At 39.4% G+C, this 10,830-nt stretch overlaps 1 protein-coding gene and 1 pseudogene across 2 annotated transcripts in view; one reads left to right on the plus strand and one right to left on the minus strand.

Annotated features, from left to right (window-relative positions):
- Dis3l2 (DIS3 like 3'-5' exoribonuclease 2) overlaps nt 1–10,830 on the plus strand; it is a 321,513-nt gene that overhangs the window by 6,611 nt on the left and 304,072 nt on the right. The window lies entirely within an intron of this gene.
- On the minus strand, nt 1,669–2,032 carry LOC101591009 (annotated as a pseudogene).

The following is a 10,830-nucleotide window of genomic DNA, read 5'->3' on the forward strand; positions in this document are numbered from 1 at the left end:
CTTGTTTTTATTTTTATTTTTTGAGACAGGGTCTTGCTGTGTAGTGTTGAACTCATTACGTGGCCCACGTGGCCTCAAACTCTTAGTAAATCTCCTGCCTTAGCCTCTCAAGTGATGGGATTATAGATGTGTACCACCTCACCTGGCACCTTGCCTGGCTTACTAGTTTTTAAATCATGATCTTTTAATAAATGCTGAGTCTCAGCACTCAAGAGGCTGAGGCAGCAGGATAGCCATGAAGTCAAGGCCAGCCTAAAATACATAGTGAGACCCTGTCTTAAAATAAAATGCTGAAAAATTACAAAAAATGTATGCAAATATGTGTAAAGTATCCAGAATAATAAGACAATGGATACCTATGTAACAAAGAACTTTATGATAGAAATTATTGCCTTTGAAGATCTCTATGTACCTGTTCCTAATGCTACCTCTTCCTTTTCCTTTCTGAATTTTGGTAATCTGATCAGGTAATCTGAGTTTTATGTTCTCTTCATATTTGAACTGCAGGGGGTCAAGGAGATAGCTCAGTAGAACAAGCACTTGCCTGGAAAGTGCAAGATCCTGAGTTCAGTCCCCAGTACTGCAAAAACAAAAACAAGAAGACAAACAACCCCCCCATATTTGAACTACATAGTTTATATTTCTAAATGACTATTTAATTTTGCATGTTTTTGAAATTTATAAAATGGAATCACTGGCTTATATCCCATATTCAGATGTTGCCAGTTCCTTTTTTTTTTAATATTTATTTTTATTTATTACATTTATTTATTGTGTGTGTGTGTGGCCAGCTCAGCCCACCAGGGGGCGGGGCTGGCTGGCATGTGGTGCTGGGGATCGAACCGTGGTCCCTGTGCTTTGCCAAGCTTGTTTCAAGTAGGTGCTTTAGACCACTGAGCCATCTCTCCAGCCCATGATGTTGCCAGTTCTATTCACGCTCATTCATGCATGAGTATGTGTCTGTCCTGTTGTGTCTGTGAGTCTCTGTGAGCACCACAGTCAAGACACAGCAGAGTCTACCCCAAAGCTCCCTCTGGCCGCCCTTTGCTGTGCTTCCTGTGCAGCCTCCCCCATAGATACACCTTACACTCTTCTCTGCAGTTGTGCTGTTTTGGGAATGCTGTGCAAGTGGAGTTGTGCAGTGTAATCAAGATGTGGTTCCTTGTCACACACGCTGCCTGCAAGGCTCACCTGATTGTGGTGTATATCAGTCATTTGTCCTTTTACTTCACTGCATAGTGTCCTTTTACTTCCCTGCATGTAGGGCCTTTTGTCCATGGGAACATGGGTGAATCATTCTGTTTTGGGCCACCGTGGATGAAGCTGCTGTGAACATCTATGTGCACATGTCAGCCTTCATTTCTGTGCAGTCAGTGCTCAAGAGTACAGATGCCCTTAGATTCTTCTGTTGTGGACATTTTGTCCTATTTGCACTATTCTTTCTCTCTTCTTGGTGTCTTTTTTTTTTTTTAATGTGAAAAGCTCTTTGTAATTCAATCCATAATTCTAAACAATCACCTTACTCATAAGTCAGTAAACAAACAAACAAACAAACAACCCCAACTATTATGAAGGTAGGACAACTTACATCACAAAAGAACCAAAAAATAGAAAACATTTCATAACATATATATTCCAACTATGAAAAGAATTGCTTCCTTGGTGTCTTCACATCTTTCTCATCTGTGTACTTATGTACAATACATTGTTTCCTCGGATAAATGCATCCCCATACTTATTCTTCAGCTGTCCGTTAACATACTCCTCTGTCTGCTCCAGGGCTATATTCATATAGCCATCCAGGCAAGCCAGGACCCCTCGGTAATCCACTCCCGAATTTAATTTGACCACAACTGGCCTTCCAATGATTTGCTTTAAGAAGTCACTAGAGGTTTGCTTCCGCAGACTCATTGCAACAAATCTTGAGAGGCAGGAAACCTGAGTTCTAATTGCAGCTCTGCTACTTAATTAGCTGTGTGACTTGAGTAACTCATCACTTCACCTCTCATGGCCCCAGGCTCCGCATCTTGCGGCCGGGACCCAGAACCCTCCTCCTCTTTGTGTCTTATGTTTGTCATGTGCAAACATAAGTTTTTCTTCAACACTTGAAAGCAAGTTGCATACATACCTCCCCCCCCCAAATGCTCCACTGTGCCTATCCAAGGGTAAGGATATTTTCTTATGTACTCACAGAAAAGTATCAACTTAGGTAATTTAGTGTGGATACAGGTTTGATCAGATTTACCATCTATTATATTTTTTGTCAATTGATAGTATCTATGTCCCTTGTAGCATCTTTTCCCTCCTTTCCCTTTCTCTAATGCAAGATAATGCTTCATTTGGTGCTTAAGCCAACTCTGTGAGCTATTTTGTTTTTATTTTTTATTATTGGCTCTTTTAAATGAAACTGAGGCAGAGAGGGGTTGGGCATCTTGTGTGAGTAACAGCTCTTATGTGGTAGAGCCTTGATTCTGAGCTTGTGTTTTGAGTTCAGAAGTCTCGTTGCCATTGAGTATGTTGTCTAATTTTTTAGCCCATTGTAATGGCTGTTGGTCTTCTGGAAACTATTTTTATATTAGCTGATATAAATAAGATTTTATTTTACAGTATTTGATCCACTGTGCAGTAACTTTAGACAATGTGAATAAAAAAAGTGAATTTAAAAACATTGTTACAGTAAGTACAGTAAACGTTACACATTTCCATGAATCTCCCTCAAGACTCTCCCCCTTAGGGGTTGGGGAGATGGCTCAGTAGGATAAGCGCTTGACTGGCAAATGCAAGGATCTGAGTTCAATCCCTGGTTCCACCAAAAAAAAAAAAAAAGACTCCTCATTTTCATCACTCTTATGCTGTGTCCTCACCACTTTCTGAAGCAGTTCTGGAGTCCTCTCTCGTGAGTGCCTTTGGTTGAGCTGTCGTACTTTGATGTCCTGACTCATTTAAAAATGAGTTATCCCCACTTTTCTTGGGCATTTTGACTTTGAGGAAAAGCCAGAAATTGTATGGTGCCAGATCCAGTGGCTAAGGTGGGTGAGGATGTGAGTAATGTCCTTATGATCTGCCTTTCCATTGGCTGGGTCTTGCAACAGTGTTCATTTTTTAAAAAAATCACACTGTAAACACAAGAAAGAGGACTTCCAGAACTGCCTGAGAAAGTGGCAAGAGTGATGGCCTGTGTGTGTTTGAAGTGGAGAAGAATATTTTGAAGTGACTTCCTGGCAATATATCCTTTACTATAATGAAATTTTTGCAATTTAAAGTTTCACTGAATATTTCAGTTGCAGCTTGTGTTTTATCTGTCTCTCTAAGTTAGAGCTTGGACTAGCATTTATGGTACTTTGGGAAGCATTACATTTGAGATGCAGTTGTAAGCATTAAGTAGCTCATTGTCTTGCAACATTAGAAATGAGAATTTAGAGGAAACCCCGGCAAGTTGTCTGGCCTGTGCTCTTCAAGCCAAACAAGTATTGTTTCTCCTGGGCATTCTTGAGCACTCACTACAGTCTTTGTGATTTTTCAGAGATAGACCTCTGCTATCCCTGGAAGTCTTTATCTGTCTGAGAGTTTTTATTGTAATTAGATGTGGTAATTAAAATGTACTTTATTCCTTTTAAGCTGCTTTTAAGGTCACTACCATGCAAATAATATGAAGTATACATGTATGGTTTGCCAAGATCACTGTTGCAGTGGGAATCCTAACTGAATTTCCTCACATCTGGGTTAATAGACTGTGCACAAAGAACTGTGTAGATACAGGCCTTGTATTTACTGTGCACTACAAGTGGCAAGTTCTTGATGATGTGGCTTCCCCATCAGTGACAAGTTGAGTTCTTGAAACTTGAGGGTTTAAAGAATTCTGAGATTCTGAGCTTTGCCATAGAACTCAGGGTCTGCACTCATTCCTTCTGTTCAGAAAGCTGTGGAACCATGAGCACCCTGGGGTCCAAGTGGGGAGTGGGGCTGGGCCCTGGGGTGTGAGTGCCTTCATTTGTTTTTCAGTCTAGTCTAGTCTGTTCTCTTCTGTTCTTTGGTACACGGTATCCCTACACAGTTTGGACTTGTAGTGATCCTCCTGTCTTAGCCTACCCAACCCTGGAATTACAGGTGTGTCCCACCACACCCAGTTTTGGGGCCAATGTGGCATGTGGTACCAGGAATTGAACCCAGGTCCTTGCACATGCCAAGCAGGTGCTTAGACTGCTGAGCTATCTCTTGAGCCCTCCATTTGTTTTGTGTCCCGAGAAGCAGGGTTTCTAGTTCTGTTATTGGAAATTCTCTTTTTGAAGAAGAGTGAGTTGAAGTTTTTTTGGTTATTTTTCTTGGATTGTCCTGTTTCTCTGTCATCTACCTGAAATTGTTGGTCATTAAATTCATGGTGAATGGTGGAGGTTTTTATTTTGAAATGCAGAATCTAGAAAAACTGTTGACAATCACATTGAATGGTATGAATGTGGAACATAGTGTCTCTACAGAAACAAGGGCTAGAGTCAGGGTTGGCTTCAGAGGGTCTCTCAGGCCTTACTCACAGACTGGATCTAGAATCTGCAGATTGGCTTAGGGGTCATTACACTTGCCATGTTCTCAGTCACTGTGTCTTGTCTGGATTTAGTGTCTTAGTCTTTTTGCTGGTTAGAACTGTGTCCTGTATCTCTCCAGTGTCCTTGAATGATGGTACAGTTCTACTCTGTGCGTCTGCAGGGACAGTGAAGCTGCTTGTGACTCTGTACATTTTCCTCTTGCTGTTCAAGACTTGACAGGGAGGAGCTGGGGAGATGGCTCAGTATGACTGGCAAACGCAAGGATCTGAGTTCAATCCCCGGTTCAAAAAAAAAAAAAAAAGACTTGACAGGGAGCTGGTGAGATAGCTCAGTGGTTTAAAGTGCCTGCTTAGGCAAGCTTAGGCAGATGCAGGGGACTGCAGTTCCATCCCTGGCACCATATACCATGCTAGCCCCCTGCTCTCAGGGTGGACTGAGTTGGCCAAAAAAAAAAAAAAGTTAAAAAAAAAAAAGACTTGACAGAACCTCAGCTCTAAGGTAGCCGTAAGGCTGAAGGGCCAGTGAGTTTAAGAAGCTCTGAGGCTGTACTGTTAGCATAGCAGCACTCAGCAAGGACAGTATAACTGCTTTAAAAAATAACAACAAAAAAACCTAACAGAGAATCCAGGTTGATATTAATCTGTGTAATATAAAAAGTGTTGCAACTTGAAGATATAAGTGAAATAAACCAGACCCACATGTGTAAATATCGTATTGTCTCCTTAGTATAAGAACTCAAAAGAGGAATTACGTATAGAAAGGTACAACACAAATAAGAGGAAAGCGAGAACTTGAGGATTGGACAATGAGGAGTGGGCAAGGAGAAAAGCTGGGTTGCATGATAGGGGCAAAGTCATGCATTTGTAGGCACGAGATGGGTGGGGCAGTGATCCTGGGGAACATCAGGAGGTTTTTGAGACTAGCGGTTGGCTGGTGAGATTCTCACCCTGACTAACTGTATATACTGGTGCCTATGAGCCAGGCGGCTGCACTGAGGATGGCGATGTGTAATAGAGGGGTCACTTGGAGTGCCTGCCATCCTGGTCTTCTAAATATGTACTTCTTGTCATGACATACCATTTATAGCCATAATGTCTCTCAAGTAAAGGTTTTTTTTTTTATTTTTAAAAAACATACATTTATTTATTTATTTATTTATTTAGTGTGTGTGTGTGTGTGTGTGTGTGGTCAGCTCAGCCCACCAGTGGGCAGGGCTGGCTGGCATGTGGTGCTGGGGGATCGAACTGCAGTCCCTGTGCTTTGCCAAGCTTGTTTCAAGTAGGTGCTTTAGACCACTGAGCCATCTCGCCAACCCCCAAGGTTTTTTTTTTAAAGGGTAAAAAAATGAAAGAAACCCCACAAGAATAAAAAAAAATGTCACAGATCTGTCATGTTACAATTCTGTATATGGTTAGATTTTAAATTTCTTTGTAAAAATATGTAAATGTTTATTTCTACTTTTTAAAAATTATTTTTCCTTCATATTCTATAAGGACTTAAAGTTCAACATATCAATATTTGGTGGAAAATACCTGTTTCATGATATGCCAAAGATGTTTGATATTTAGACAGATAGGGTAAACTGCACTGCATATATTGCAGGTTAATAATTAGCTTCTCTTCTGGAGGGTTAACAACCTAAGTTAGCAGTTCAAAACTGGAGAAAAGGAAGGGCTGCAAGGTCAGCCAACATTTTGGCCCTAGCCTTTCAAGGTCAGTGAAGACTCAGGACATAGGAGAACCTGTACTGTAACAACATGTAACTCAGTTGTGCTCCAAATTTTCTGATCAAGAAGATTATGGAGCCACAGATAAATGTGTTCGATGATGTAAAGTGAGCCTGGGGAGAGTCACATGGAGAGAAACAACATTTTCTTAGGCTTTCACAGAAAGCAAATTGGTCAAGCAATGGCCATGACTCATCCACATGTCTGACACTGACAAAAGGATGTACAAAGGGCGGTACAGGGCTACAGGATAAATCCTGAGAGTACTTGGCTGACCTTATCAGATACAAAAGTTACATTTCTTGTTATATAGGTTTTGCTTTATCTTGGTCTTAACCATCCAGCAGAAAAGTATAAAAATGAGGTATATAAAGTAAAACCATATTAATACAATGAGCTATAAAAGGCTCAAGTCAATAACTTCTGAGCATAACCCACTAATATTATAGACTGCTAGACAGTGTTGGATTGTTTAGCTGAATTCAAGCACCTATAATATTTAGATGCCAATAGAATAACCATCTCTGACAGGACAAAAAAAAAGGGGGGGGATACAAAGGAAAGATCATTTTTTTTTTGAAAGATCATTTTGTATTTATATATACAATAGTTAGGATAGATATACAGCTATGTTCACTTAATTCATTGAGAAGAAAGAGGTGACTAATAGTGTTTGGACAGGATATCCTATCTGCCTCTTGTACCATGGATAACCACTAAGAAGATAACAATGTACAATGTATTGATTATCGAAACTGTCCTATTAATCAGCTTTAAAACTGTCTCATTCATATTTGTTTCTCAATAAAATTAAAATAAAAAAATATAAAAAGTGTTGCCATGAACATTTACATTTTATTTGAAAGATGCAAACCTATGGAAAAATACTTCTGATCCTTGTATATTTCAGCCATTTTGTTCAGTAACTTACAGGTTCTGAAAGTCATACATTCTTCCCAATTGCCATGATAGAATTGGCCATGTGGGTAAGCTTTGCAACTCTTTCCTTTGTCTTACTACTTTTGCGATTGGTATGTATAGAGAGATGATGGCTGTGATTACCATTGACATTATGTACAGCACTGGTAAATGAGCTATTTTCCAGCTCTATTATTAAATAACTGCTCCTGTATCACAGATTGAAGCAGGACTGTCCACAGGCAGCTTTGCCTTTTGTGTTCACTTTATGTAAGTAAAGGCTTTTGGTGCTGACAGCAGTTGTTTCCTAAATAGAGCATTTGACTGTCTTTCTTTTCTTTTCTTTTCTTTTCTTTTCTTTTCTTTTCTTTTCTTTTCTTTTCTTTTTTTTTTTTTTCCAGTACTGAGGATTGAACCTGGACCTTACACTTGCAAGGTTTCTCATGTGTAATTGGGAGTTTTTAAAAGGATTAGAAAGTCTTCTCATGTTCTTCATTATAAGTTACTCTGTGTTTGTGTGATGCATGTATGTAGGAATGGATGAAATGTCTTAGCAATTAATTGATGATTATTGAATTTCATGATGAACATCATATGGGAGTCTATTACAATATAGTTTTCTATTTTTTTAAATTTCCAAAATTATAAAAAAGTTATTCCTAAAAGATAATAATGAAAATGTGACAATATCCTAAATGGTTTTATTTGATGGTAGAGGCAGGGGTTAACAAAATAGATGCCCTGATTTCCAAAACTTCCTAGGGGTGGTACTAAAAAAGCAACACCCTGTTTTCTGCAGGGGAAAGAATAAAATTTTATACTGTTTTTGCCCAAGTTTACTGATCATGACAGAGATGCTAGTGTGACTGCTTGCATATTATAAAAATAAATCTTTTGTTTATATTTTGATATTTAGAGCTGAGCATGAATTCTGATACCAGCGGGTCCTTTCTGTGGTTCTTTAGATAGCATGGTGTGGTGGTACACATAAGTTATGCAATAATTTTGGAAGTTGAGGCAGGATTCCAAGATTAAGGCCAATCTAGGCTACATTTAGAGGCTTTGTCTGAAAACAAAAAGCAAAAACCAAAAAACAAAGCCCCCAACTCCCCCCCCCAAAAAAAAATTATTTTACTTTAAAGGAATGAACTTTTTAATTTTATTCCTGTTCTCCCACTGCCTGGATAGAGAAAGAGTTCTTATTTTTGAAGGTACTTGTATTTGAGAATTTTGCTATTCTGTCTAGAATTTATCTCTTAATATCTGCACATTTTTCTTCAAGGAGAGGTTAAAATGCATTTTAAGGGCTTGAAAATGCCGATTTTTAAGAAAATCTTTAAAGCATAAGAAGTTGTCTTATTTGTTCTAGTTTGGTAATTTTGTAATTTATTTTTAAATGTACTTGGTTGTTTCAGGATCTTACTATGCAGCTTGGACTTGTGTTGATCCTCCTGCTTTCAGCCTCCCAGTGCTGGGATTATAGGTGTGCACCACTACACTTCGACTCTGGCCCGCTCAGCCCATCCTGGGGGTGGGGCTGGCGCGGCATGATGCTGGGGATCCAACCATGGTCCCTGCACTTGCCTAAACTTGCCTAAGCAGGCACTTTAGTGCCTGTTTTCAGCTATCTCGCTGGCTGGCCCACGATTGAATTTATAATGTAATCCTACACAAAGTGCATGGAGGAAATGAAGCTACTTGTTAAAAAATGAAACTGTTTCTACCTTGTAACATTTTGGAGTCTTATTTGATGCCAAAGCTTATATTTGAAAAAGCCCTGGGTGATATGTTTGAATTTTGGTTTTGTATACTGACTGCCTCATTGCAAATGTTTTATTTGTTATTGTGCAATTTAGGACCAGATACCTGGCACATCAGAGTTGCCAAGATGCTTCTGTTTTTGTCAGGCAGGTAGATGATGCTATAGACCCACCCCAGCCACATCCTTAGGAGCACTGCGCCATTACTCATGCTTCCTATGTTATTACAAAGATATGAGAATGTTGAATTCTGATGAATTTAGACCTCTTTCTATGTTTTGAACTTCAGGCATCCCTAGTCTCAACCCTAAAACCCTAAGTCCGTTCTCCTTTTTCTCCAGGCTCCTCTGTGATCCTGACTTCAGGTATAATTTGTTCCTTGGTGATCCCTAAATTTGGCCTCAGCCCAGGTATCTTCTGTGCCCCTGCTTCCTGTTGGATGGATGCTTTTGGTGTTGTAGCCCCTTTTGGGCAGCTTGTCCAGTCCTGGGCAGTGCTGTCTCCCTTGTCCCCAGTCCAGTAACCCTATTCCAGTGACTATCACTCTTCACTTGGATAAGCCAAAAAACACCTTGCCTTTGATCACCCCCTTTCTGCCCCTTCATGTGGAGTTGATTGGCATGTTTTATTGATTTGGCCTCCTCAATATTTCTTTGTTTTGTTTTCTTCTTTTTTTTTTTATGTATTAGTACAGGGTCTACAGGTCTCACTACACAGATTAGACTCGTGGTGATCCTCCTGTTTTCAGCCTCCCAAGCTCTGGAATTACCATATCCATCCTCAATCACTGTCTCAGTGTGCCCCGGGTGGGGCCAGCACAGATTGGTACCTGAGCCTGCTTGAGCAGGCGCTTTAGTCCGTTGAGCTACCTGGCCAGACCTTATTCTTGTCCTATCCTTACCCATTTTCTACCCTGAAGCTAGAGGGATCTTATTAGAATATAAATGTCATCTTCTTGACTGCTACACTTCAGAACTTCCCCATGATTTGTAAGACAAAAAATTAAAATATTCTTAATGTACCCATAGGCCTTGGCCTGGTGTGGCCCTTGCTTTTCCTCCCAGCCTCGTTTAACCTACCTTTCCCTTTCCCTTTGCCTTTGTTTTTTTGTTTTTGTTTTTTTTTTTTTATACATAGGATTTTTATTTTGCACTGCTATAACAATTTCATTATAGACCAAGGGAGAAAAAAGAAAAACAGGGTAAAAACCATCACATTGCATAATTACTAAAGCTTTTTCTACTTTTTAATAGGATCTTCCATCCAGTAGATGTATTGTCATATCCCCTTCAAAACAGACAAGATGCTTACCATATCTTAAAGATCATACATTGCCACTAAAACAAAAGTTTTACAGTCACTGTACATCAAGGTTGAGAAACTGTCCTGCATGAAAAATACACTAAGAAATCAGGTGAATAAAAGAAAACATTATTATGTTTAAGGAAAGATCAAGTCCTCATGACGCACCATCTAGACGTGGATATTCGCTCTTGGCGGAGTAGCTCGGATGCAGGGTTTTCTCGCTTCTGCCCTTTCCACTCATTATACTGTTTTTATGTAACAGTATTCATTAAGGCAAACAAATCCTTTTCTAAAGAGTTCTTAAGGAAACTGTGGACAAATAGCAAACTTTTGGCATTAAAACAGGTTGCCACATAAATAGCCTTTAGTAGTATACATTAAGCATATTTTTCTTGGACTAGTGACAAGAAAAGATGAACATGCTTGTTTAACAATGTCAAAAAGTTTAAAATTCAGTCCAAGCAACTCCTAACAATGCTTCTGTAGCTTTAAGCTCTAAACAGTAGAGAATATATGCAAATGCATTAAAGAATTCAAGCTTGGCAAATTACACCCAAGCAGGTTATTAAACTATATATA

This window comes from Octodon degus, unplaced genomic scaffold, assembly GCF_000260255.1.
Source record: "Octodon degus isolate 3935 unplaced genomic scaffold, OctDeg1.0 scaffold00089, whole genome shotgun sequence".
Lineage (NCBI taxonomy): Eukaryota > Metazoa > Chordata > Mammalia > Rodentia > Octodontidae > Octodon > Octodon degus.